This window comes from Schistocerca piceifrons, chromosome 5 (assembly GCF_021461385.2).
Source record: "Schistocerca piceifrons isolate TAMUIC-IGC-003096 chromosome 5, iqSchPice1.1, whole genome shotgun sequence".
NCBI classification, from domain to species: Eukaryota; Metazoa; Arthropoda; class Insecta; order Orthoptera; family Acrididae; genus Schistocerca; species Schistocerca piceifrons.
Window position 1 is genome coordinate 78040196 of NC_060142.1, and position 26417 is coordinate 78066612.

The following is a 26417-nucleotide window of genomic DNA, read 5'->3' on the forward strand; positions in this document are numbered from 1 at the left end:
TGCAAATAGATGGCGTTGCAGCCTAATATTTCCATCATCACACAGGGCGCATTTTAAAGGTGTTGCACCATTTGCTTTTATGTAACATCACACTGTGTCATCAGACACACCGCGATGTTTGTGAACGGGTCGGGACGCTCGCAGCTGCTGAGTCACAGCCGCAGATTGTCTAGGACCTCTCATAGCTGGAGGAGGGGGTAAGGGGTAGGGGTAAGGGGAACTGACCGCTACTACCAGTCCACGTATCATTCAGAGTCCGGGGCTCCCCACCACCGACCCCCAGCCTCTCGCGCTCACATAACAGACGAGTCCTCAGTGGCCGCTGGCACCGACGGCGGCGCAACACGCATAGGCTTCGTCTCCTCTCCGACGCTGACGTCACGCCGCTACTGACGGCCTCCGCTGCCCAAGGTAAGCCAAAGTCTGTATGACGCTTGTCACGCTTCAGCTTCTCGCATGCGCTTGCTGCTGTTTCATTGCGAGAAACGCTTACGTTATGCGCGTCTTGTCGGAAACAGAGGACGCACCCTTTCCCGCCTATGAAGGTGACCTTGTGTGCTGTCTGGCAGCATCAGCTGCGCGTGACGTGCCTACTTCCGAATGATTACGCAAGGTCAGCCAGACCGGCATTGTTTACGCTGCGGTGACGGCAACAGGGCACGCTCCAGTCTTCTTTTATTGGTGGAATTCTGTCACACGTTAAGTGTCTAGCATTGTACACTTCAGAATAAACTCCTTCAGTATAACACTCTTGTACCAGGGCTTTTCCAATCTTGGAAGCCCTGCTGGAACTCACATTTCATTATGGTGTTCAGTTCCTTCATCGATTCCGTTTTTATCTCATCAGTGGCGGCAAAACGGCTTCTTTTCATGGTTCTTTCCAGGCTCGAGAACAGTAAGAAGTCGCCGGGGGCCATCTACGTCGAACACGGTGGCTGATGCAACATAATGGTTTTATTTTTTGCCAAAAATCACGACTAAGTCTTGAGGTATGAGCGGGAGCATAATCGTGATGCAATTTCCACGAATGGTTTTACCACAATTTTAGTCGTTTTCTTCGGATTTCTTCACGCAAACTTCCAGGCAGTATTCCTTATTGACCGTAAGACAGAAACCTATATTCACTATTCTATAGTAATTGGAGAAAACAGTGAGACGAACTTTCACATCTGATCAAACTTGTCGAATTTATTTTGATCTTGGCTCTTCAGGCTGTTGCCATAGGGGAGCGACTGGGCCCTGGTTTCGATATCACACCTGTACACCCACGTATCGTCACCTGTTATAATCTTCTTCAGAAGTTCTGTATAGCTATCGTCATCATTCAGCAATTCCTGAGCGATATCTAAATTCAACAATTTCGGAACAAACTTTGCTGCTACACGTCTGACGCTCAAAACATCTGGGAAAACTGCTTGACATGAGACAAAGGATATGTCGACATCATCAGCAACCTCTATGGTGGTGATTCGGCGATTTGCCACAACCATTTTCTTTACTTCTTCCACATTGTCGCCAGTAATTGATGTGTCAGGGTGTCAAGGGCGGTCGTCGTCTACATCGTCTTCTCGGACCTCTTTGGAATGTTTATATCACTCGTAAGCACTTGTATTCCACGAAGAAGATTCGCCAAAAACCAGTCACCATTTCGAGTGCGGTGCTGCACTTCAATACATTTCTCAAGCACAATTTAATGCAAGTCTTTTGATCCATCTACTTCGAAAGAAAATATTCACCGAGCAGTCAGAAACACGTATAACCGTTTCGACTGTCAACAATAAACTAAATATTCAAAAAAGATGGAATTGCAAACATACATCAGGAATATTTGTACCAACAAGACAAAAGAATTTGAAAATCGGATGTATGAAACCCGCGAAACTGAAAAATCCCCGTTACTTTTTGATCACACCTCGTAAATTTGATCGACGCGTAATGTAAACTCCGTACTTTCTCGTCCTTCGTTCCTCCAGTTTCAGCGTATGAACGCTCTTAATCCGATTACTGTTCTGTACTGCATGTCGTCAAGTTAGAGCAGTGATTCTTAACCTGGGTGTAATTAACCCCTGAGGGGTAAAATGAAATTTTCTGAGGGCTAGAGACCAAAAGGGCTCCACACTGTTTCAGTCATTACAATTATCACTATTTTGTTACACTCTAATATCGATTATAGAAGATACCAATAAGATTCTTTCTTAACTACTAACATTAATGCGGTGTTGGTTACAACTTGTGACTCGAATGAACAACATCTTTCTCACATAGACGAATCATTACACTCATACTTCCTACTTTGTACTACGTACGTATGACACTGAAAGTCAGACATATACGTAACAAATGTTAAGTATCTCTTGAAAATGTCTTCTCCAAGTTGTACACTTGTAAACAAACTTACGATTCACGTCAGTATTGTTAATTAACATTTCAATTAGATTTTGGATATAAATTCGAATAAAACTTTAAAAAAATATGCGTCTAGTGAGTATCCAACGAGTGACATCGTGATTAAGAGACTAAAACATTACCCGCTCTGCCACTGTATACTCTCCCTCTGCTATTATCAAATAGCTAATTCCTTTTCTTTTCACGTTTCAAAATAACCTTTTATGAGTTACTTTATATGCATGTACTTAATAGACGGACGTATAAACAATAGCAAAAATGAAAAAAAAGAGATTGTTCCTTGTGTTAATCGTGTTCAAAATCTTTGCAGTTAAATTTTAAGCTGTCTTATATTTAATGCTTTAGGCTCTCGAATAAGGTTAATGAACAAAATTCTTCATGAAAGTATTTCTATCGTTACGCAAGTACCGGCCACAGCCTGTTGCAAAAATACTCGTCAAGAAACTGAAAACTGACTTAGCTTATGTTACCCTCATTCATTAATATGCCAAAAATCAGAATGTATAATTTACTTTCCGAAGAACTGCCAGCCTGTCTTACAATTTAAAGAAAATTAAATCTGCCGCGTAATGGCGGCGTATTGTAGCGCGTCAGCGATGTTATTCCTCGCTGCTGTAATTTTAAGTAAAATCTCAAAATGTTAAAATATTTGACATGGAGGGTGCTGTTGTTACACAACGACGAAAGTTATGCTTAATACATGTATTGCTCTCCTTTACTACAAGACAGACCTGTATACTACAGCGCTAACATTAAACGTCTACTCTCAGCTACAAGTCCGCTTTTGTTCAGTATTTTGCCAAGAAGACCTCAGAATGTTCTTACTATTCAAAAATGTTATGGCACAATGTTTATTCTTTGCATAGAGAATTACAATTTATTCCCAGTTATTCTCATATAAATACCGTTCGTAGTATTTTTGTCGTAACACGTTCGGAAAATCATATGTCACACGTAATGTGCTTCACTGTTCTGCGTTTAACATATTATATTATTGAATAATTATGTCGATCTATAAGGGGATGCTGTAAGTGGCGATACACTTAATTAGTTGATGTGCAACGTGTTTAAACAAAAGCTTCATATGCAGGGGATAGGCAAAATAATGTGAACAGTGGTAGTAATGGGATGGTTGTGTTTGACGGTCAACAACGCAGGTAAGGCACGTGTTGCTCTGGGCTATGTGTTTTCAGTAAGGACCACGCATCACTGTAGGTTGTTTACGAGTAGTGCACACTTTTTACGAGTAGTGCACACTTTGTTCAAATGGTTCAAATGGCTCTGAGCACTATGCGACTTAACTTCTGAGGTCATCAGTCGCCTAGAACTTAGAACTAATTAAACCTAACTAACCTAAGGACATCACACACATCCATGCCCGAGGCAGGATTCGAACCTGCGACCGTAGCGGTCACGCGGTTCCAGACTGAAGCGCCTTTAACCGCACGGCCACACCGGCCGGCGCACACTTTGCATTTGCATTCAGAGGCCGATGTCGACCTGCAATGAAAGGCCTAACAGAGCTCCAAAGAGGGAAGATAGTGGGGCCCCGATTAGCTGGAGCATCGGTAACAAAGCCAACTTATTGAATGTTTCAGGAGCAATTATTTCAACAGACATCACAGTCTACACAAAACATGGAAAGACATCATCGGGTAAACGTAATAGTGGGTGCAAATCGAAACTAAATAACAGAGATCGTCGTAAGCTAACACGAGTTGTATCAAAACAACACAAAACTACGGCAGCTAAAGTGGCTGCAAATATCAATAGCCATCTTCGGGACCCCGTATCTATCGACACTGTCGACCGAGAACTCCACAAAGCGGATATTCATGGACGAGCAGTTATGCCGAAACTGTTAGTGACGACAACCAACGCAAAGAAGTGTAAAACATGCTGTCAGGAGGATAAATCCTGTCAGTGGAAACACGTCATATGGTCCGACGAGTCAACGTTTTCGTTATTTCGGGTTTATGTCTGGAGAATGCCAAAAGAAGCCTAGAATCCTGATTGCTTGATTGCAACGGTTAAGCATGGAAATGGAAGTGTGATGGTGTGGGCAGCATATCATGGTATTCTGCTGGTCCCATCATTACTCTCAAAGGCCAAGTTACAGCCAGCGATTATATTAACATTTTAGGTGATCAGGTGCACCCCATGATTCAAATGTTGTTCCCCAACAATGATGCCACATTTCAGGACGATAAAGCACCCATAGACACAGCCAGGACAGTACACTCGCGGTATGAGGAGCATGCAACTGAGCTGCAGCAGCGGCCAGCACAGTCCCCGGACTTTTAACATTCACGAACCCTTGTGGGCGGTATTGGAGTGCAGACTCCGGAGCAGATTTCCGCCTTCATCGTCACTACAGGAGTTACAAGAGGTTCTGATTGACGAGTGCCATAACATTTCTCTCGAGACTATATAATCATTACATGCCAGTATTCCAAGACGAATCGCAGCTATATTACGGGCAAATGGGGGTCCAACCCCTTATCAATAAACCATCCCCAAGTAAGTAAAGGTATTCACATTATTTTTTCTACCCCCTGTATCCTTTCAAGAGGTAATATTGGTCAAAACTAACAAATACCTGTTCAGGTGGCGACCAAACCGTCTTGTCATATCCACCTGTCTGTTACGCAGAAAGCCGCGCGGGGTAGCCGTGCAGTCTAGGACGTCCTGTCACGGTTCGCGCGGCTGCCCCAGTTGGAGGTTCGAGTCCACGCTCGTGCATGGGTGTGTGTGTTGCCCTTAGCGTAAGTTAGATTAAGTTAGATTAAGTAGTGTGTAAGCTTAGGGACCGAGAACCTCAGCAGTTTGCTCCCATAAGATCTTGCCAGCGATTTCCGATTTTTTTACGTAGAAGTAGACACTACAGGCTGGGCTGCATGTGGTTACCACGCATCCTGACACATTCTTCTGTCCTTCTTACAAGGGGGCCGTACGAACGTCCCCTCGCCGGCCGAAGTGGCCTTGCGGTTAAAGGCGCTGCAGTCTGGAACCGCAAGGCCGCTACGGTCGCAGGTTCGAATCCTGCCTCGGGCATGGATGTTTGTGATGTCCTTAGGTTAGTTAGGTTTAACTAGTTCTAAGTTCTAGGGGACTAATGACCTCAGCAGTTGAGTCCCATAGTGCTCCGAGCCATTTGAACCATTTTTGAACGTCCCCTCGCCGACTTCATTCATCTTGACAGGGTGTGTAGAGCACTACTAGGACTGCAACGTTAGTACAGAGGAAAAGGCAACCCTTCAGTTTTCGAGAAATTATAGGCCTGCTTCTATAGTTTCTGTCGTCGCTATACTTCACGGAGCTCGTAGACTAGCGAGTAAGTATTTAGTCTATTAAACGCGAGCTATCCGGAGTGTATTTCCCTGTAAGTAGTTTTTTGTTCATTGCTCTTCAGTTCTGACAACGTATTTATTATGCCGGTCCGAATTACGAGTATTAAATGGCTCATTTATTGTTTTGATAATCTCTAACTTGAAAAAATGAGAAAAAATTTTCGTAAGGAAACTGGAATTAAGAAAAGGATATACGAGACCTACAACAGCAGTACAAGTTTATACACCAATTAGCTCCGCAGATGACGAAGAGAATGATGAAATGTATGATGAGATAAAAGAAACTATTTAGATAGTGAAGGGAGGCGAAAATTTAATAGTCATGGATGACTGGAATTCGATAGTAGGAAAAGAGAGAGAAGCAAACGTAGTAGGTGAATATAGATTGGAGGAAAGAAATGAAAGAGGAAGCCGCCTGGTAGAATTTTGCACAGAGCATAACTTAATCATAGCTAACACTTGGTTCAAGAATCATGAAAGAAGGTTGTATACATGGAAGAAGCCTGGAGATACTAGAAGGTATCAGATGGATTATATAATGGTAAGACAGAGATTTAGGAACCATGTTTTAAATTGTATGACATTTCCAGAGGAAGATCTGGACTATGACCACAATCTATTGGTTATGAACTGTAGATTAAAACTGAAGAAACTGCAAACAGGTGGGAATTTGAGGAGACAAGATCTGGATAAACTGAAAGAACCAGAGGTTGTAGAGAGCTTCAGGGAGAGCATTAGGCAACGATTGACAAGAATGGGGGAAAGAAATACAGTAGAAGAAGAACGGGTAACTTTGAGAGACGAAATAGTGAAGGTAGCAGAGGATCAATTAGGTAAAAAGACGAGGACTAAAAGAAATACTAGGGTAACAGAAGAGATATTGAATTTAATTCATGAAAGGAGAAAATATAAAAATGCAGTAAATGAATCAGGCAAAAAGGAATACAAACGACTCAGAAATGAGATCGGCAGGAAGTGCAAAATGGCTAAGCAGGGATGGCTAAAGGACAAATGTAAGGCTGTAGAGGCTTGCCTCACTAGGGGTAAGATAGATACTGCCTACAGGAAAATTAAAGAGACCTTTGGAGAAAAGAGAACCATTTGTATGAATATCAAGAGCTCAGCTGGAAACCCAGTTCTAAGCAAAGAAGGTAAAGCAGAATGGTGGAAGGCGTATATAGAGGATCTATACAAGGGCGATGTTCTTGAGGACAATATTATAGAAATGGAGGAGAATGTAGATGAAGATGAAATAGGAGATATGATATTGCGCGAAGAGTTTGGCAGAGCACTGAAGACCTACGTCGAAACAAGGCCCCGGGAGTAGACAACATTCCATTAGAACTACTGACAGCCTTGGGAGAGCCAGTCCTGACAAAACTCTACCATCTGGTGAGCAAGATGTATGCGACAGGCGAAATACCCTCAGACTTCAAGAAGAATTTAATAATTCCAATCCCAAAGAAAGCAGGTGTTGGCAGATGTGAAAATTACCGAACTATCAGTTTAATAAGCCATGGCTGCAAAATACTGACACGAATTATTTACAGACAAATGGCAAAACTGGTAGAAGCCAACCTCGAGGAAGATCAGTTTGGATTCCGTAGAAATGTTGGAACACGTGAGGCAATACTGACCCTACGACTTATCTTAGAAAATAGAATAAAGAATAGAATAAAGATATAGTAGCAACAGCAATTGAGAGATTCATACCTCATAAATTGGTAAGAGATGGAACTGATCCCCCATGATACACAAAACAGATCCGAACGCTGTTGCAGACACAACGGAAAAAGCATGCGAAGTTCAGAAGAACGCGAAATCCCGAAGATTGGCTAAAATTTACAGACGCGCGAAACTGGGCACGGGCTTCAATGCGAGATGCCTTTAATAGGTTCCACAACGAAACTTTGTCTCGAAATTTGGTAGAAAATCCGAAGAAATTCTGGTCGTATGTAAAGTACACAAGCGGCAAGACGCAGTCAATACCTTCGCTGCGCAGTGCCGATGGTACTGTTACCGACGACTGTGTCGCTAAAGCGGAGTTATTGAACGCAGTTTTCCGAAATTCCTTCACCAGGGAAGACGAATGTAATATTCCAGAATTTGAAACACGAACAGCTGCTAGCATGAGTTTCTTAGAAGTAGATACCTTAGGGGTGGCGAAGCAACTCAAATCGCTTGATACGGGCAAGTCTTCAGGTCCAGATTGTATACCGATTAGGTTCCTTTCAGATCACGCTGATACAATATCACCGATAGATCTGTACCTACAGATTGGAAAATTGCGCAGGTCGCACCAGTGTTTAAGAAGGGTAGTAGGAGTAATCCATCGAACTACAGACCTATATCATTGACGTCGGTTTGCATTGGGGTTTTGGAGCATATGCTGTATTCAAACATTATGAATCACCTCGAAGGGAACGATCTATTGATACGCAATCAGCATGGTTTCAGAAAACATCGTTCTTGTGCAACGCAGCTAGCTCTTTATTCGCACGCAGTAATGGCCGCTATCGACAGGGGATCTCAAGTTGATTCAGTATTTCTAGATTTCCGGAAAGCTTTTGACACCGTTCCTCGCAAGTGACTTCTAATCAAGCTGCGGGCTTATGGGGTATCGCCTCAGTTGTGCGACTGGATTCGTGATTTCCTGTCAGGAAGGTCGTAGTTCTTAGTAATAGACGGCAAATCATCGAGTAAAACTGAAGTGATATCAGATGTTCCCCAGGGAAGCGTCCTGGGACCTCTGCTGTTCCTGATCTATATAAATGACCTGGGTGACAATCTGAGCAGTTCTCTTAGGTTGTTCGCAGATGATGCTGTAATTTACCGTCTAGTAAGGTCATCCGAAGACCAATATCAGTTGCAAAGCGATTTAGAAAAGACTGCTGTATGGTGTGGCAGGTGGCAGTTGACGCTAAATAACGAAAAGTGCGAGGTGATCCACATGAGTTCCAAAAGAAATCCGTTGGAATTCGATTACTCGATAAATAGTACAATTCTCAAGGCTGTCAATTCAACTAAGTACCTGAGTGTAAAAATTACGAACAACTTCAGTTGGAAAGACCACATAGATAATATTGTGGGGGACGCGAGCCAAAGGTTGCGTTTCATTGGCAGGACACTTAGAAGATGCAACAAGTCCACTAAAGAGACAGCTTACACTACACTCGTTCGTCCTCTGTTAGAATATTGCTGCACGGTGTGGGATCCTTACCAGGTGGGATTGACGGAGAACATCGAAAGGGTGCAAAAAAGGGCAGCTCGTTTTGTATTATCACGTAATAGGGGAGAGAGTGTGGCAGATATGATACGCGAGTTGGAATGGAAGTCATTAAAGCAAAGACGTTTTTCGTCGCGGCGAGATCTATTTACGAAATTTCAGTCACCAACTTTCTCTCCCGAATGCGAAAATATTTTGTAGAGCCCAACCTACATAGGTAGGAATGATCATCAAAATAAAATAAGAGAAATCAGAGCTCGAACAAAAAGGTTTAGGTGTTCGTTTTCATGCGCGCTGTTCGGGGGTGGAATGGTAGAGAGATAGTATGATTGTGGTTCGATGAACCCTCTGCCAAGCACTTAAATGTGAATTGCAGAGTAATCATGTAGATGTAGATTAAGGGAAGACAAACCCACGTTTCTAGCATTTGTAGACTTAGAGAAAGCTTTTGACAATGTTGACTGGTATACTCTCTTTGAAATTCTGAAGGTGGCAGGAGTAAAATACAGGGAGCGAAGGTATTTACAATTTGTACAGAAACCAGATGGCAGTTGTAAGAGTAGAGGAGCATGAAAGGGAAGCAGTGGTTGGGAAAGGGAGTGAGACAGGGTTGTAACCTATCCCCGATGTTATTCAGTCTGTATGCTGAGCAAGCGGTAAAGGAAACGAAAGAAAAATTCGGAGTAGGAATGAAAATCAATGGAAAAGAAATAAAGGATTTGAGGTTCGCCGACGACATTGTAGTTCTGTCAGAGACAGCGAAGGATCTGGAAGAGCAGTTGAACGGAATGGACAGTGTCTTGAAAGGAGGATATAAGATGAACATCAACAAAAGCAAAACGAGAATAATGGAATGTAGTCGAATTAAATCGGGTGATGCTGCGGGAATTAGATTAGGAAATGAGACGCTTAAAGTAGTAAATGAGTTTTGCTATTTGGGGAGCAAAATACTGATGATGGTCAAAGTAGAGAGGATATAAAATGTAGACTGGCAATGGCAAGGAAAGCGTTTCTGAAGAAGAGAAATTTATTAACATCGAGTATCGATGTAAGTGTCAGGAAGTCGTTTCTGAAAGTATTTGTATCGAGTGTAGGATTGTATGGAAGTGAAACATGGACGATAAATAATTTAGACAAGAAGAGAATAGAAGCTTTTGAAATGTGGTGCTACAGAAGAATGCTGAAGATTAGATGGGTAGATCACATAACTAATGAGGTATTGAATAGAATTGGAGAGAAGAGAAATTTGTGGCACAACTTGACTAGAAGAAGGGATCGGTTGGTAGGGCATGTTCTGAATCATCAAGGAATCAGCAATTTAGTATTGGAGGGCAGCGTGGAGAGTAAAAGTCGTAGAGGGAGACCAAGAGATGAATACACTAAAGAGATTCAGAAGGATGTAGGTTGCAGTAGGTACTGGGAGATGAAGAAGCTTGCACAAGATAGAGTAGCATGGAGAGCTGCATCAAACCAGTCTCTGGACTGGAGACCACAACAATAATACATCAAATCAGTAAAGTCGTTTTATTTGTATTATTGTAACTATATTTCCCACAAGTATAGTGTGTAACGCATGGAGCGCTGCACTAATCAGGATGACACTGATCGTAGAAACATGGAAAACAATAATTACTACCAATTGTAACAGCACATGTAATGAACGCCGAATTTTTGCAAGTGTGTGGTTTTTTCAGTGTGTCTATCGTAAAACGCATCGGTTTATACTCATGAACGGTTCTCGGTCCCCACACGATTGCGCGATGTACCACACGTAACGAAGCACATTGCAAGAGGCGACTATTGGAAGGGCATAAGTAGAGTTGGTTCTGTGTCGGGAGGCACTCTGCCGTTTCACTCCTTGCCAGTTTTCCTCGGAAGAATGGTAGTGACATGTAATCGCCGATAGGCGCAGCGAAAGAATATTCACAATTAGTTATGGATTTCCATAAAAATGCAAGTTGGCCGGCCGGAGTGGCCGTGCGGTTCTAGGCGCTTCAGTCTGGAACCGCGCGACCGCTACGGTCGCAGGTTCGAATCCTGCCTCGGGCATGGATGTGTGTGATGTCCGTAGGTTAGTTAGCTTTAAGTAGTTCTAAGTTCTAGGGGACTGATGACCTGAAATGTTAAGTCCCATACTGCTCAGAGCCATTTGAACCTAAACTGGAATAACAAAGGCACTACAATGTCGTAATACTGAAGAGATCCTAATGCCTCACTTTCATGATTACTCGAGGATTTGCATCTGATGACACTAGCAGATTGTGGTATTAGGCCATGTGTTTTGAATCCTGCCTCATCTTTCGTAAACAAAATGCAGGCTGTGAACTGCGCGTCCTCAACGGCCAAAATCTCAGCAGGTTCATGTTTCCTGACTCCTCATTATCAGAGCTTTTCTTCTAGCTTCGACCAGTACTACATCCTGTAGGTATATGTGACACGTTTTAGGGATCTGAACATTAATCGATAAAAACGAAACCCTTTGAAGATCACTTTATTGTCCGTTTGTCTATCTGTTCGACTTTTTTCTCCCATAAATGGATGGACGTACCAAGCTGAAACGTATATTACATACTAAGGCCTACGGCCCTTTGGCGGTGTAAAAAATAGAAGCTTCTAAGTCAATGTACTCAATAGGTACGGCAATTTCTGTCACATATTTTGATACTCGTAAAGTCACACATCGAAACCTATGCTGTACTTCCCGTTCGTCTAGAACCATGAAATTTGACAAGAAGAAAGGTTTCACAGTAAAAGTTAATGAAAAAATCCGAAAATGGTCAATCTGTGACCATATCACACAGAAAAACGTGTTTTGTCATTTATTAGCTGATTGTCTCTCTGTCCGTCCATATGTTAAGACTCCTTTCGTGTATGTATCAAGTTCAAATTTACGTCACATACTAAGGTCTGTGGTGCCTTGGCGCTGGAAGAAATTGAAGCTTCCAAGTCAATGCAGTGAAAAGATACAGTCATTTACGTCACATATTATGACACTTCCCTAAACGTACTCATCAGAAACTGTAGGATACTTTCCGTTGACTTGTAATCACGAAATTTGGCGAGAAGCAAGGTTTCACAGAACGAATATAGGGAAAAGAATCCGAAAATTGTCATTTTGTTATTATACATGGTGTGATTCAGAAGTTTCAAGACTGATTCATTTCTGAGTAGGGGAGCGCGCGCGGACCGTTTCCGTCGGGTGGGGGAAGTAGTGGGGGAGTCTCAGGGAACGAACTGCTCCTGCGGCAGTTGCCTCCAGAACCCTGGAAGTGCGCTTCGCTTGCAGCGTGTCAGTGACCTCGATCGAAAAGTGGGAGAGGCGGAAATGGAGCAGCACTTGGAGCAGCGTTATGCGATTAAGTTTTGCGTGCAACTGAACAAAAACGCCACGGAGACCAAAGGCCTTTAAGGAAGAAGCCACGTCCCGTGCAACGGTTTTCACGTGGCCCAAACGTTTCAAAGACGGCCGCGGGAATGTTGAAGACGAAGACCGCTCTGGGAGGCCATCATCAAGCCGAATGGATCAAAATGTGGAGAGAGTGTGGGAGGTTTTAAACAGTAACCGTCGTCTTACAATTAGTGTGAGTGCTTCGCCGCTTGAGGGATCGAGTTGGCCGCGTCCGCCCTGCAATCAAGGGCGATTGGATTCTCGACAATAATAACGTGCCCGCTCACACGTTGCGCGACGCCGCCGAAGTTTTGGTCAAGTTCAACGTGACAACAATGCCGCAGCCACCCTACAGCCCCGAGTTGCCTCCAAATGACTTTTTCCTCTTCCCCCGGATCGGGACAGGCCTAAAAGGGAAGCGATTCGACTCCGTCGATGCCATCCAGCAAGCTTCGACGAGAGCCCTTGATAGCATGACGCCCGAGGCCTTCCAGAAGGGATACGAACAGTGGAAGACGCGCTGGCAGCGTTGTGTTGATGCTGAAGGATCATATTTTGAGGAATTTTAGTCCGCTGTAGTTAAAAGTCCAATAAATTTCAAGTTCTGAACTAAGTCATGAAACTTTTGAATCACACCCTACACCACACGAAAAAATATTTCTTTTGTCTTTTGTTATCCGGCGTCAGGCTTGAAGAAAACATTCACGAAAATCTTGAAATCCCTGGGATCGATGTGTTGCCAGTATCAATATGAATGACAGGCAAAAATGGTCGAGATTTCCGGATCCCAGAATGGATGAAGTGTCTATATAAGAAACTAAACCCCGCTCGAACAGGCCATGGAGGCCCAACGGTACCGAAGGGGCCACCGTGTCATCTTCAGCCCACAGACGTCACTGAATGCGGATACGGAAGAGCATGTTGTCAGCACACCGCTCTCCCGGCCGTATGTCCGTTTACGTGCCCGTGAACTGTTTATACACAAAATTAAATATGTAGGGAATTCGTACTCGCACCTGGCCGATTTTTTTAGACACCCTGTATTTTAAATTTAGCAGTGCTAGAAATATTCAGATTTTCAAACTAGATTTCCCAGTTTTTTTTTTTTTTTGACAATTTCATCGTATTCCTTTAGGAAGTAGATGTCCACGAAATGAACTTCCAAGTCTTACAAGTATGAAGAAAGCTAAAGAGAGTCAGAACAGAAGGTGCCATTGTAAGTCGCTTCAATTACATACTTAATGGAACGGACCCCTAAGGTCAACTGTACTGGAACTACGGTTTATTGGGAGATTCTAGGAAAGTGTCGCGCACCGGCGAGGGAGACCGCCAACAAAACGCTTATGCGACCCATTCTTGAGTACTGTTCGCGTGTTTGGAAACCCGACCAGATCAGATTAAACCGAAGACATCGACGCGCCTGAAAGGCGTGCAGCTCTATTTGTTACCGGTCGGTTTGATCAGAATGAAAGTGTTACGGAAACGTTCCGTGAGCTTTTGGGCTCGACGATTCCACCGCACAACACTCCTTACTCTCTGCGTGAAAATGGGTGATCATGACTACTTTTCGTTACTTTTTCTCCGTCACGTACAGTTTCTTCAGGGTACCTCTTGTTTCTCTTTTGCAGAAATATACTTTAATTTAATTGAAATAACTTCCAATTCACATGCAAGGGGGAAACTTCCGTCTCTATGTGTATTTTGGTCTCTGCGTTTGTCCATCTAGTTTAGCTTCCATAAACAAAAGTCACAATTTTGCCTTGTTCCACCGCCTGGTGCGTTTCCGTGCCACTTCGAAGAAAGGGTATTGGTGCTATATTGTAATAGCAGTTACTATTGAACTGTATGTTGTGTTTACGAGTTTGTGATATACGAGTATATTCTATCAGAATCTTGTGTACAAAATGCCTACACAACATGTTAATAACCCCATTACGTTTTTGTTAAATGCGTGGGATATGTACAGTGAAAAACCAAAGGCAGAATCTTACTCCTACACTTAATAAAGTTCACGAGTTCTAATTTGGCTGCAGAGTTGGGGACCAAGGTAAGGCTTTTGCCCCACATCTTTGTTGTGGTACATGTGCAAGTAACTTGCTTGAGTGGTTGCAGGGTTCTCTAGCGTCAGTCCCATTTATGGTACCAATGGTATGGCGCGAAAAGAAGGATCATGCCAATGATTGCTATTTTTGCTTGACCAAACTGAAAGGGTACTCTGCCAAACTAGAACATGTTATTCAATATCCAAACCTGCTCTCAGCCATGTAGCTAGTTCCTCATGATGCATGTCCATCTCCTAAGCCACCAAGCCAATGTATCATTGATAAGCAACGTACAGAGATGCTATCCGACAGCGGTGCAAAAGAAGCAGCAGCAACAACTAGCAGAACACGTGTTGGTACATATCCAAAGTATCTGCCACAACAATCAACATCGCCTCGTCGTATTACTCACGTAGAACTTAACGACCCCTATAGGAACGACCCAGTAGGAACTTGAGCCTGGGTCTCTGGCTTCGCCATTGCGAGGATGAAATTTGCTCGCTCTGGGTGTTAAAGTGTCTTCATGTAGGAGGCACCAGAGTGAGTTTGAAACCTTTTCCTACAATGAGTTTGGGACATCAGTGATTTGTATGGAGATGTGCATCATATTTACAGCCCTGAGGAATAGAGACTCTTTACTGGTTCCCTGAAATCATGTTTAAAAGCAGTTTTTCTTCATAATTGTAATAAATATCTCTCAGTTCCAGTCAGATACCCGGTTAAATAGAAGGACACTTATGAAACTATGCGAGATTTACTCAGTTTCTTACAGTATTGTATGTGTGACTGCAAATTGTGTGCAGAGCTGCAAGCAGTTTGTTGCCTGATTGGTAAGGTACCAGATTACAGAATGTACTGCTACTTTCTGTGCAAGTGGGACAGTCAAACAAGGAACAGCATTACTGCGTGAAGAGTGGCCTTAGTGAAACACTAACATTCCAGGTAAAATGAGTGTGTTGTATGAGCCGTTTGTAAAACCTCAAGAGGTACAGCTCCCACCCCTGCATATTAAAATAGGGTTAAATAAAACTAACATTACTTTTACACGGAATGAAACTGTCTTGCTTGAAAAAGGGAAGAAGTACAATGTCATGCCAAACCTGTCAGACAAAAATGTAATAGAGAAAATCCTTGTCGATCTAAAAATTGTTCTTGGTTGTGAAAAAATAGATAAGTCATGTAAAACTACAACTGCTTATGATATAGCTAACATTGTCAGTAAAAACACAGCCTCTCTTCATAATGTTATGCATAACGATAGAAAATTGGTTAATTCCATTAATAATAAACTTTAAAAAGCTGATACTTTAATAGCTAAGTCTGACAAAGGTTGCTCTTTAGTTGTTGCCTACAATTCTGAATATATTTCCAAAATATTAGATTTTTTAGCGAAAATAATATTTCTGAACTGGATGAGGATCCGACTCCAGAAATACAAAAAGAAGTCAGGTCAGCCATCAATAACGCAAAATTTCTAATCAAACTTTTTCAGAAGAAAATGCTTATGAACATGAACCCTCAGCCCCCAAAATTTCGGTCTCAGTTTAAAATTCGCTAACCTAACCATCCGATACGGCCGATATCTAATATTATGAATAGCGCGAACCATGTTTTAGCCAAATTTCTGCATGAAACTCTAAAAAAATCATCCTTTTTCGAGAACAATTATTCCATTCCTAATAGTCACGCCTTAGTCCATAAAATAAAAGATTTAGAACGCACTTCAGATATCAAGTTGTTTTCATTAGACATCAAAAATCTTTATACTAACGTTCCCATACAAGAAACGCCTACAAGCGTAGAAAAAGATTTAGTCATTTCAAAAAAGATCTTTCAGATGAATAAAATCACTGACTTCATGAATCTCATCACAGTCGTAGTCAAATACAACTATTTTGAATTTAATGAACAATTGTACCAGCAATCCGACGGTCTCGCTATGGGAAATCCGTTAGCTGGTATTCTTGCTGATATTTTCACCACAAAAACGCAACCTCTCCTGCTTCCCAGCGCCCTGGCTGACGTTAGGTTGCTTTCCTACACGTTCATCTTATGCAATCTTATGCATTTCTACCCACATCCGCGAACCATTCGCGACAATCGGCCAATTTGAGTATTTAATTTCTGATGAAGGCACTCGTAGAAGTGTTGAAACCTGGTCCAAAGATTTAAATTTTGTGACCGAGGTCGGTAATTTCTTTAACTTTAATTTGTAAACGGTCACTGAACAACCAGCCATGTTTAAAACTTTAAGGTTAATGAGGGCATTTTCAAAATCTCCAGACTGAGAAGGGGAAGGTTTTGCAGACCTCAAGATAAAGTTCCACTACATCAGCGGTGGAAAGATTAAAGATAGAGTATCTATTGGCCCCAAACTACGACAGATAGTGTAATATATCGATTTACCCAACTCGTTAAGTGAGACCGAAAACGATGCATGGAATGCCTTCATGTCAGTATGTACGCACTTTCTTGGGAATCACAACTCTGATGACTATAAAGAGATTGTGAATAACAAGAAAAGATATTTCCAGCGTGTGTCACCAAAGTTACATTTCCTTGATTATCTTCTTGACTTTCTCCCTTAGGAATTAGGGGATACGAGCGAAAAACACGGGAAGCGTTTTCATCAGGAGAATGTATTTTTATAAGTAATGAAATCTCTACTTTTGGAAAACGGTATGTGGTAGGAAATTTTTATTTTCATGTTCTTATTGCCTTTAACCATGACAACTAAAAAACCGTAACTTTATCCAGAGGCCAGACAAATAGTTAAAATGTGTTGTAGGCTCTGATGTCGATGTCAAACTCAGTGGCCTATTTTGTGCAGGCATCTGTCGCGTTCGCTCAATGTTGCCAGTCGTTACGCTTATTGACCGTCACCCTGAACATGGTACATCATCAACGACTCGCCATTCGTACCAAAGTGTTTAAACAGGTTGTACGTACGTTAACAACCCGCGGCTTCTGTTCCACTGACACCCCCCCCCCCCCCTCTTGTAAAAAGACTTTTCGCGTTGTTCCATTTGACGCAGGATGCGTTTATGCTCGCCCATCTCCGACAGCTCCCAGCAGTCACGGAATAATACCGATTCATTAAACCTGCGGTAGCGAGAACAACAACCTGTTTTTGTATTTGGAACCGCGACCAGCGCCAACAGTAGTGAAACTGCGATTAACAAAGCAGCCGCTTCATCCGGATTCCACGCGGCTTCAATGCTCTATATAATGCTCTACTTCAATCCCCAGTATATATATATATATATATATATATATATATATATATATATATATATATATATATATATATATATATATATATAAGATTCTTGAACTTCCTTGTCGGGTTGTTGTTCTGTGATGTCAGGTATCAAATGGCGGACTGTAATTGCAACCAGGCAGAAACTGCGACAGATAAATGAAGGTTGGCAACACTTCAGGCGATCGTCGACTGTTTGGCATGGCGACTCGGGTCATCAGCTTCCCACCTCTAGATTAACGTACCGCGTCGGTCGTAGTTGTGAAATCGTCATGGACGTTAGCTATTGCGTTCGTAGAGAACGTTTCGAATATGATAACTGTAAATGCAAATTTAGGAAAAATTACAAAAATGAATTTCCATTTCTACGAAAGAAAGAGCAGTACACGAGGCAAAAAGCTTGATGTTCAAGTAAAAGACCTAGAAATGTTTGTAAGTGAACAGCTCAAATCGGAAACCTCATCAACATTTCAGAGAAAAGTGCATCTGATAGGTGGTGTGCTTTCACGAACAATCGTTCTGGAAATGAATATTCAGAACTTTTGAAAACTGTACGATACTTCTTTGCAGTCCCTATCCACAATTCAGCTGTGGTAAGAATGTTTTCCTTACGAAACAGGTTATAAGTAAAATGGAAATACCGTGTGACTAGGGCCTCCCGTCGGATAGACCGTTCGCCTGGTGCAAGTCTTTCGAGTTGACGCCACTTCGGCGACTTGTGTGTCGATGGGGATGAAATGATGATAATAAGGACAACACAACATACAGTCCCTGAGCGGAGAAAATCTCCGACCCAGCCGGGAATCGAACCCGGGCTGTTAGGCATGACATTCCGTCGCGCTGACCACTCAGCTACCAGGGACGGAAAGGCTACAAGTGGGAGTGATGAAAGAAATGGAAATTCTTTACAGTGTGTAAATAAACTGTTGATCGTCAGTTACAACTATAAACATCTCACTTGTTCTCAGTACTATGATAACATAAAATCCAAGAAACCTGAGTTGTGGTTACCTATTTCAAAGCAATCCATGCCATTCTTTACCAGAGTATATCTACATGATTCTTTCTCAAAATGGTTCTAATGGCTCTGAGCATTATGGGACTTAACTTCTGAGGTCATCGGTCCCCTAGAACTTAGAACTACTTAAATCTAACTAACCTAAGGACATCACACACATCCATGCCCGAGGCAGGATTCGAACCTGCAACCGTAGCGGTCGCGCGGTTCCGGACTGAAGCGCCTAGAACCGCTCGGCCATAGTGGCCGGCGTTTCTCAAAGCGCATTAAATTTGCTTCTCAGAAGAAAAAGATATTTTGCAATTCTGAGGAGTAAAATATTGATCAAAACTCGGCAAAAAGATTTTGCCGAAATTAAAAATGTTCAAATGTGTGTGAAATCTTATGAGACTTAACTGCTAAGGTCATCAGTCTCTAAGCTTACACACTACCTAACCTAAATTATCCTAAGGACAAACAGACACACCCATGCCCGAAGGAGGACTCGAACCTCCGCCGGGACCAGCCGCACAGTCTCTGACTGCAGCGCCTTAGACTGACCGGCTAATCCCACGCGGCCGCGCCGAAATTAAAACCGACGTAATTTTAATGACAGCCATGCCAAGTTGCTTATCAAATCTGTTACACCTTCTGCCAATAAAAGGCAGTCTTTAATTCGCCTTTCCTGCGTTTTCAGTTTGTCATTCCTGTTCAGGTTGTTGACTACTGTACACTCTACATGTTTGACTGAATAGACAACCTATAAATCAGTGATATTTATCTTCTAACATCAATAAGCTCTTCATGAAAAAAAAAATGTTAGTTTCCCCTTTCCTTCTTTTAATAAAAAAACGGATACTAGTCGCTTTGCTCGTCTGATACCTCGTAATGTGTCGACCCCTTCTTGCTCTGGGTAGTGTAGCAACTCGACGTGGCATGGACTCAACAAGTCGTTGGAAGTTCCCTGCAGAAATATTGAGCTATATTGCGTCTACAGCCGTTCATAATTCCGACAGCGTCGCTGGTGCTGAATTTTGTGCACGAACTAAGCTCTCTATTATGTCAATTTTAATTTTAATAACCAACAGCCTCAGTTGCACCGTTTACCTAAGTACCAGTCGGGATAACACAACCTTCTTCAGAATAAAGGTAACTACCGTTTGTCCATAGTGGACATTGTCAAGCTGTAACTACAAATGCATAAATTATCGTCAGACTGTAAAAACTTATCTGAAACTGCCTCGGCTCCACTTCGCGACTGCTGTACTGGATCAGCACTCGTGGCTGCCGCATCGCGGTCGCGAAGTGGAGCCGAGGCAGTTTCAGATAAGTTTTTACAAATATTTAATTTCTCTATGATGTCCCATAAATGTTCGATGGGTTGCCAGGTCATTCACTCGAATTGTGCGGAATATTCTTCACACCAATCGCGAACAATTGTAGCCTGGTGACATGTTGCCTTGTTGCCTCGTCATTATAAAAAATCTTGGATCTATGGCTTCGTCGGGTCTGCGACAGTCTCGAATCCTACGATCGGCTCTTACAAACTGAAATTGGGACTCATCTGACCACGCCGCGATTTTCCAGTCGTCTAGGGTCCAACCGATACGGTCACGAGCTGCTAGCAAAGGCACTCGCATCGGTCGTCTGCTGCCATAAACCTTTAACGCTGAATTTCGCCGCACTGTGCTAACGGATACATTGATCGTATGTTCCACATTGATTTCTGTGGCTATTTCACGCAGTGTTGCTTGTCTGTTAGCACTGACAACTCTACTCAAACGCCGCTACTGTGGGTCGTTAAGTGAAGGCCGTCGGCCACAGTGATGTCCGTGGAGAGGGGTAAGCCTGAAATTTGGTGCTCTCGGCACTATAGATTTCGGAATATTGAATGCCCTAATGATTTCCGAAACGGAATGTCCGATGCGTCTAGCTCCAGCTACCATTCCGCTTTCAAAGTCTGTTACTTCCCGCCATGCGGCTACAATCACGTCGGAAACGTTTTCACATGGATGACCTTAGTACAAGTGACAGCTCCGCCAATATGTAAGCGATACAACCGACATCTGAACATGTGCATTTCGCTACCCCATGACTTTTTGTCAGCCTACTTTAGAACTGGTACACATGGTCATGCGACCCTCCACTGCTGACGTCAGGTCATGGCAGTGAAATGGCGGGTTATGTGCCAGCCCGCTACATGAAATCAGCGCAGTGGGGCGCAAACACACTGAAACGATACGATACGCGACACGACACGCCGCAATAAAGGTCGCGCGACACGACCCTAATCGGTGCGACACTCGCATCCCCACTGGTGCGACACGACAAGCAATAAGGCAGCACGAGTGACGTTTCTGCCTCAGTTGCTGCCACGAGCTCACTTCTTAAGTGTACGTTCTTGTCGCTTATCATTATTGAAGGCTCAGAAAACTGAAAAGGAAAGGACGTCTGTCGGTGTGCCCATTTGAATGTTCTAAATATCATAAAAAATGTTCAAAATGTGTGTGAAATCCTATGGGACTTAACTGCTAAGATTATCACTCCCTAAGCTTACACACTACTTAAACTAAATTATCCTAAGGAAAAACACACACACCCATGCCTGAGGGAGGACTCGAACCTCCGTCGGGACCAGCCGTCTAAATATCATATTTCGGCTGCAGTTTCTGGAGAGCTTCCTCAAGACGAACGCAATATTCCACCAATTCTATCGAGTAAATCCAGACAGTTTCCAGTTTCTGGACCAACTAGTATCAGCTACTCCGACAAGACGCGCGGTCTCAGGCGCCTTGTAACCGTTCGAGCGACTCCCCCCCCCCCCCCCCCTTTCGGAGGTTCGAGTCCTCCCTCGGGCACGGGTGTGAGTGTTGTCCTTAGCATAAGTCTAAGTTAGATTAAGTAGTGTGTAAGCCTAGGGACCGATGAACTCAGCAGTTTGCTCCCATAGGAACTTACCACAACTTAGTGGCCTTCGGTTATAGGCGCTTCAGTCTTTCCAAAATTGTTACTCCGACAAATCCTTGTACAAAATTTCGACTTATCATTTCACCTTCACAGAAGCTGCTCATTACATTAATATAAGTGGGTACTAGTATGTGAATGACGTTAAAAGTATCACTAAGAAAGGTGTATTTTTACACTACTGGCCATTAAAATTGCTAAACCAAGAAGAAAGGCAGATGATTAACGGGTATTCACTCGACAAATATATTATACTAGAACTGACATGTGATTAAATTTTCACGCAATTTGCGTGTATAGGTTCTGAGAAATCAGTACCGAGAACAGTCACCTCTGGCCGTAATAACAGCCTTGATATGCCTGGGCATTGAGTCAAACAAAGCTTGGATGGCGTCTACAGGTACAGCTGCCCATGCAGCTTCAACACGATACCACAGTTCATCAAGAGTAGTGACTGGCGTATTGTGACGAGCCAGTTGCTCAGCCACCATTGACCAGACGTTTTCAATTGGTGAGGGATCTGGAGAATGTGCTGGCCAGGGCAGCAGTCGAACATTTTCTGTATCCAGAAAGGCCCGTACAGGACCTGCAACATGCGATCGTGCATTATCCTGCAGAAAAGTAGGGTTTCGCAGGGATCGAATGAAGGGTAGAGTCACGGGTCGTAACATATGTGAAATGTAACGTCCACTGTTCAAAGTGCCGTCAATGCGAACAGGAGGTGACCGAGACGTGTAACCAATGGCACCCCATACCATCACGCCGGGTGATACGCCAGTATGGCGATGACGAATACACTCTTCCAACGTGAGTTCACCGCGATGTCGCCTAACACGAATGCGACCATCATGATGCTGTAAACACAACCTGGATTCATCCGAAAATATGACGTTTTTCCATTCGTGCACCCAGGTTAGTCGTTGAGTACACCATCGCAGGCGCTCCTGTCTGTGATGCAGCGTCAAGGTTAACCGCAGCCGTGGTCTCCGAGCTGGTAGTCCATGCTGCTGCAAACGTCGTCGAACTGTTCGTGCAGATGGTTGTTGTCTTGCAAACGTCCCCAAGTGTTGATTCAGGGATCGAGACGTGGCTGCACGATCTGTTGCAGCCATGCCGATAAGATGCCTGTCATCTCGACTGCTCGTGATACGAGGCTGTTGGGATCCAGCACGGCATTCCGTATTACCCTCCTGAACCCAACGATTCCATGTTCTGCTAACAGTCATTGGATGTCGACCAACGCGAGCAGCAATGTCGCGATACGATAAACCGCAATCGCGATAGGCTACATACAATCCGACCTTTATCAGAGTCGGAAACGTGATGGTACGCATTTCTCCTCCTTACACGAGGCATCACAACAACATTTCACCAGGCAACGCCGGTCAACTGCTGTTTGTGTATGAGAAATCGGTTGGAAACTTTCCTCATGTGAGCACGTTGTAGGTGTCGCCACCGGCGCCATCCTTATGTGAATGCTCTGAAAAGCTAATCATTTGCATATCACAGCATCTTCTTCCTGTCGGTTAAATTTCGTGTCTGTAGCACGTCATCTTCGTGGTGTAGCAATTTTAATGGCCAGTAGTGTAGTAAGAACACTTACTACGGCGCTTTATTCAGTGCGGCGGTACATACACCTATGAGCCGAAACATTATGACCACTGCCCACTGCGAGGTTGAATGCCTCCTGGTGGTGTTGCGGGCACGTGACTCACAAGGGAAACTCCCCATCGCTCCCCCCTCAGATTTAGTGGTAGTACAGCCAGTCGTAAGCTAAACGAAGATCAAGCATGACGACAGGAAGAAGGTGAATTGGACTGCGAAAAAAGCAAAATAGAAGCAGCGAATGGCTCAAGCTTAACAACTGGAACAGTGAGCGAATGAAAGAACTAATTGCGTCGTGGGTAGGTGAACACAAGTTTGGAATATAAAGCGCCGAGCAGTGTAAAAACCTCGCTCGTGCCTCTTTTTTCAGCCGGCCGATGTGGCCGAGCGGTCTAGGCCCTTCAGTCTGGAGCTGCGCGACCGCTACGGTCGCAGGTTCGAATCCTGCCTCGGGCATGGATGTGTGTTATGTCCTGAGGTTAGTTAGCTTTAAGTACTTCTAAGTTCTAGGGGACTGATGACCTTAGCAGTTAAGTCCCATAGTGCTCAGAGCCATTTGGACCATTTGAACCTCTTTTTTCCGTTTGCAACAGCAAGATGTAAGGCAGAGACGCACAACGTACTTCGATTCTGCACAACTACTACATTAGCAGGCGAAACCAATGGAAACCGCAAACTTTTGATGACAAGACGACAAGTCAACAGAATCCTCCACCGGAAAACATATCTGGTGCGTCATGCACGGCATTAGTGACAACACGTGTGCCATATGATATGACCTAATTTGTACGCTTGGTGATTGAGTGAAGTATTTCTCTTTGCCCGATTTAGGTGATTGTATGAGTGTGAATGTGATCACTCCCAAGGAAATGGTGACGATGTTTGGTTTGTGGAGCGCTCAACTGCGCGGTCATCAGCGCCCGTACAAAGTTCCAATTTTTGCACAGTCCATTTTTTTTCACAATCCAATCTAGTCACTATCACAAATGATGATGAGGATGATGAAATGAGAGGACAACACAAACACCCAGTCCCCTGGCAGAGATAATCCGCAAACTGGCCGGGAATTGAACCCAGGACCCCGTGATCCAGCGGCAGCAACGCTAGCTACTAGACCACGAGCTTTCATTTCTGTGAGACGTCTATGTGGTATCTCGCCTGCTCTCACATTTGATCACATTTCCTATCGACGGTAACGTATTCTTACCACATGAATTATGTTCTATAACCAATGTGTAGTATGACAATTGCCAAGACTACAGAAAAAGAACAAACATTTCAATGACTGGATCGACAGTTCATGAAGTTGTGAAAAAAATAAAAATAAATAGCACTGCAATCCAAATCATGAGCGTCCGGCGCGGTTGTCGCGTAATCATGGCGCACAAATAAACATTTAAACACATCAATCAAATCACTCAGTTAACGCCATTTACGTATTTGCTGGAGGTCAGGTCCACGGCTTGGGTGACACACACAGCCGTTAAACAATTGTAAACGCGGCCGGCCGCAATTCGCTCTGCTCGCTTAGCAGCCAACAACTTACTCGCTCGGAGTCTCAACACTGACTCCTCTCTGGCGCACTGGACACTCGACTATCGATAGTACCTACTGCGACCTGCGTGACGATGAAGTCCCATACTCTTTGACAGAACGTAGGGGAACGATGCGGGAGATCCTCCTCGCCGTACTAGGCAAGGTCCTAATGGAGATGGTTTGTCATTGCCTTCCTCCGACTGTAATGGGGATGAATGATGATGATAAAGACGACACAACACCCAGTCATCTCGAGGCAGGTGAAAATCCCTGACCTCGCCGGGAATCGAACTCGGGACCCCGTGCTCGGGAAGCGAGAACGCTACCGCGAGACCACCAACTGCGGACGGCAAAGATATATTGTTCTAAATACGTAAGGGGCAGTTGACCCCTTACAACATGCAAATCTAATGATCGTGGTTTTTAATTTTTTGTGCAAAAGCTTTACTCAGAAACTAAGTAGAGAGACAATGTAGCTTTGTTTCATTTATATTAAACAATTATTTTTTCGAGATACATCTGATGACTCGACACATGTATCGCACGACACAACTGCATGCTGCAGTCTGCACTCCCTGTTGCGCCGGTCAATACAATATAGATCATGTTGGTGTCATATCGCTGTCGTCCCAGTATGAAGCAGTTAAGTTGCTCTAATTACTTTTTTACGTGCTCCACCAATACGGGTTGCTTCTGCATTATATCGCACGTAGCATCGCATATCATATGGCATACTGTATCGCGTCAGTGGGAACCACTCATAAAATAAGTCGACGTGGAGACGTGATAGAATGGCAGGAAGGCGATACCGCGTCAGATGGTTGGCATGACCATACCACGAATGATGCAGCCCAATTTGTTGGTATCTCAGTGAGGATCGTCCAATGCGTCTATAGAAAGTGGGATTCGTCTCGCAACAATGTAATGTCGCACAAGGTCAGTGATCGAAAATGCTCCTAACCGGAAGGTCTGGAGACCAGTGTCATGCTTTACCAGTGACAATCGATTTCAAACTGTGATATCATAGATTGGTACCAACCTCACCGATGCCTCTTAGTTGGCAACGGAAATGCACGTTTCTGACATATGCCGACAGCAGTCGCGTGGGTACCCCGTGGATCCAATGATGCGTGTCCGCTTAGCCATGCCTTCAACAGCTCCAACTACGCTCGCCCTCTCCCACTGGGATAGAGGATGGCCGGCGGCAGCTAAACGGCCAGTCTTCGACAGTCTGCAGTTAGCCTTCGACAGTTGGCCTGTGGATCAACATTGGGAACCTCACACTGCGTGCCACTCTTTAGTTTGCTTCTTGTAATAGCTGGGATTTATTGCTCTTTGTTCTTTTGTGAAGTTTTTTTGCAACGCTTGGAGAAAGCTACAAGTTAAGTATAACTTCTGTATACTGTATCTGCATGTTCGCTAATAATTTGTGCTCGTGTCCCGCTTCCCTACGACGACGGCTCCGTAGCTCACCCCTCCTTACCGTTGTGTAAGAAGTAGTATAACACACAAAACCTACAGGAACTGCCACTGTCAGTGAATGGAGGTCCACAATAGTCAGTTTCCAAGCAGACATCGTGAAGGAAACTGCATGCAATTGACTCTTGGCTTCCAGTAGCTCGCAAAAGTCTGTTGCTCACAGCA

The 26417-nt window shown here is 43.7% G+C and overlaps 1 protein-coding gene across 1 annotated transcript in view; it reads left to right on the forward strand.

The window, feature by feature from the left end:
* The first annotated feature begins 284 nt into the window (after window positions 1–284).
* Window positions 285–26417, forward strand: part of LOC124798014 (methyl farnesoate epoxidase-like) — a 219441-nt gene continuing 193308 nt past the window's right edge. Inside the window, exon 1 of the mRNA XM_047261211.1 lies at window positions 285–411. The gene's annotated coding sequence lies outside the window, so the exon portion shown is untranslated. The remainder of the gene's footprint in view (window positions 412–26417) is intronic.